Raw genomic sequence first — 4,026 nt, forward strand, 5'->3', positions numbered from 1 at the left:
TTGTTTTACTTTGGAATTGTGGCACCCTTGTTTTCATGTTTTACTCTGAATTATTTTATTAATTTCCGCGGGATTTAGAAGGGTGTTACATTTAGAGCCACAAATTTACCTTTCTTCCGAGGTTCATCTTCCTGAAGCTCAATCTCATGACTTATTAAAGAACTTACCAGTTCCTCAAGACTGGTGTTATTCAGATCCTTAGATAACTTCAAAGCAGTTACCATTGGTCTTCATTTCTTAGGTAGACTTCTGACAATCTTCTTAACATGATCTGAAGTAGAGTATCCTTTGTCCAGAACCTTAAGTCTTACAACAAGCATTTGGAATCTTGAAAACATAGCTTCCACAAATTCATCATCTTCCATTCTAACTTGAGCATTGCCTTCACGAGTCATCATAAGAGAATCAATGATAGACTTTGTAGTCTCATTATCTATGATCTTCTCGTATTCAGCATGAGAAATAGTAGATAACAAAATAGACCTAGCTTTGAAATGATTATTGTAAGCTTTCTTTTTATTATTTGTCATTGCACTTCTTGCAATCTTGACACCACTTGCATCTACTGGATATCTATAGCCATCAACTACCTGATCCCAAAGATAAAAGTCAAACGCCATAAAATACATTTCAGTTCTATCCTTCCAGTAATCAAACTTTTCTCCATCAAACATAGGAGGTTTATCAGTATACTGTTCTCTATCCTTATTTCCAACAAAAACAACTTTTTCAGCCATTGTTTTTCACATAGTCTAGATCGATACTGAACACTATTAAGTGCTTGATAAAAATGCAAACTTTTTACCAAATCAAAACCGGAGCTCTGATGCCAACTGAAGGTGTGAAAAACACTAGAAAGGGGGTTTGAATAGGGTTTAACACCAAAAACTTTTCCATTCGAAACAAGTTTTATTCTTGATAATAAAGATAAGTATGCAAGAAGGAAAGAACAAGGTATGTTTATACTAGTTCACTTGACAATTATCAAGCTAATCTAGTCCACCCGTCAAGGTGATTTTGCCTTATCAACAAGGTCTTAATCCAATAATCTCAATATTATTACAATGCACAAGCTAACTGCAAGTGACTAACAATATAATCTTTAAGACACACAAGTCATAAACTTCTCAAGAAATCTGACCAACTAGTCTCTTGAGGAATAACAAACAACAGTTTGAAATCAAATTTGTTTACAAAGAAATGCTTCTACACAAGCTAAATGCGAATAGTATTTTCAGAGCAAATGACAAAGGTAAGATAGGGTTATGAATAGTATTTTAAGAGTGAATTATCAGCTTCTTCCATTTGTCTTCAAGCCATATATAGTCAATATAATAATATATCTGTTGGAGGTTTTTTTGGAATTTCTAGAAATATTGGCGGCTTGAAAGGTAGTGGGGGACAAGATAGTACGCCACATCCGTCCTTTCATGGTAGTGAAACGAAAAATTCGCTTGTACCTTGTACTACGTAATGTTATCTTCTATGCTTCTTGAACTTTAGAGGCTTCTGAGAGCATGAGTTGGAAAAAAGAAAATAAGCCTTGGGTCTTCAGAACTTCAAGTCTTCATAATCTTCAGAACTGCGTCTTCAGAGTCTTCAGCACTTGGTCTTCAATACCCTTTGTCTTTAGAAACATAAGCCTTTAGAACTTCAAGTCTTTAGAGTCTTCAGAATCTCTAGCACTTGGTCTTCAGATTGGTTTCTTAGACCGTGTATCAGAGTCTCAAAATTCAGAATCCTTCTGAAATAATTCGCTACTGTTCATCAGAACTTGTGTAGCGCAGAAGCGGAACTTGGTATCTTCTGATGTTTTGACCACGCCTTTCATCAGATTCAGAACCTGTTTGTTAAAAGCTCAAAGAAACAAACGTTAGAGTACCAAAATTGTTCATACAAACATACTCATTATTATCATCAAAACTCAAAGATATATTGCAGAACTAATTCTTGTTCTAACAATATGTTTCCTTTCAATATTGATGGAAACAAGAATCTCTACTACCTCTTTGTCTCAAGTCTCACTAGTAGGAATCTCCACCTCAAACTGAGTCATTTCCACCCTAGTTTATAATTCTTTAACATCCAGATCTTTGCACTTCATCCCCATACGAGTCTCATCACAAGTAACATCCTTAATTATGTTAAAGTTTGATCCTGTGGGATCCATCTTCCACAATTGTAACCTTTCACCCCCTATAGGATAACCAACAAAGACACACTTCACAATCCTAATATTAAGTTTGTTTTGCTTGGTATGAGAAAACACCAAGGCTTAAAAAATATTCAAATTTGATTCGTTTACCAATTTCCCACTCCAAACTTCCATAGGTGTCTTGAAGTTTATTCATGTGGATGGAAATCTATTGGTTAAGTAAAGTTGTTGTAGCAACAACTTCACCCCAGAAACATTTTGGCATCCCAGCTCTCGGAAACATACACCTTACTCTCTCCAAAATGGTTCTATTCATGCGTTCTGCAAAGCCATTTTGTTGTGGTGTTCCTGAAATGGTTTTTATGCCTCTTAATACCATGTTTTCGGTAAAAACTCATTAAACTGCTCAGAAAAAACTCTAGGCCATTGTCAGTTCTTAATACATCCAGTTCAGTTTTCAATTGATTTGATATAAAATTATACCATTCATTAAACTTTTTAAAGTTTTCACTTTTACTTTTTATAATGTAGACCCCTACTGTAACACCCTTCTAAACCCCGCGGAAAATTAACATTAAAATCAGAGTAAAACATGAAGAAGGGTATTACAACTCCAACAAAATAAACAAATATTCATGTCATGCCATAAGGAACGATAAACCAAAAATTATTCAGGTAGCATGTTAACACAGCGGAATATTCTTAACAACTGAATAATCAAACATCTGGAGTCGAAGACTCATAATTCAACCATAAACCATAAACAAAACAGAAGTTTATCAGCCAATTCTAAAATAACGTTCCCGGTGTTACGCGACCAGAGCATGACACAGACCCAACTGACTCTAACGAACTACTTGACGAGCTAATCCTCACCAAGTACACAAGTGTTAGCTGGAGATTTCGTTTAAGAAGTTGATCTTCAAAGGTTTTAAGTTCGAAGAATGATGATTTCTGGTGACCATCTTCGAAGATTTAAAAAAAATGGCTACTGATGGCTATGCTTTAAGAAAAAGTCTAAGTTGAAACGAAGGAGAGAAGTATCGAAGCTAACACGGAAGATACCTTTGCCAAGACTTAGACATTTCGCGGAAAATTACATAAAGTACTGAAGCTTAATGTGTTTCCGTAACATTTTCGAATATAACTATATAGCCACATGTCGAAAAGGACTTGAGCGGGAAGGTTTGAATTGCGAAACAGTTTCTATAAACTGCACATAGACAGATGGCATCCCCAGAGTTCTCATGGATAACGTGGCATTAGATTATTGTATGACCGTTAGGGTCAAATTTAGTATAAATAGGAGTCTTAATGATAGGATTTCGTGTGTTCATTTTGTACAAATCACTCACATATCGCTCAAGTATCAAGTGTTAAGAGAAAGAGTTCGCTGAGAAATGTACGTATGACACCACCAATTTGAATACATGTGTATTTACTTTTATCAAATATCTTTTCGTTTCCTGCAATTTACTTTCCTTGTTTAACTTTTACTTTCGAAGTCATTTAATTTTATGCACATTACTTTCCTGCAATTTATTTTCTTGCGACTTATATTCTTGCATGTTAATTTTCTTGCAATTTACATTCTTGCAATTTACATTCTTGCAATTTACATGCTTTCTTATTACGATTTATGCGTCGAAGTTACACTAAATCATATAACCAGCGTTATCTCGAATGATTAGTCATTTGAACATAAATTTCTCGAAATCAAAACAAACAGGTATGAACCAAACCACATCAATAAACCTTTCGTTTGACTATGTCCTAGGATCAATCTAGTCGATCCTGCGAGTAACCAAATCATATTTATTATAGTTTGGAAGACTAGCGGTTGTTTACCGGAAATCACCGTAAACAAATTG

The sequence above is a fragment of the Vicia villosa genome, linkage group LG4, assembly GCF_029867415.1.
Source record: "Vicia villosa cultivar HV-30 ecotype Madison, WI linkage group LG4, Vvil1.0, whole genome shotgun sequence".
Lineage (NCBI taxonomy): Eukaryota > Viridiplantae > Streptophyta > Magnoliopsida > Fabales > Fabaceae > Vicia > Vicia villosa.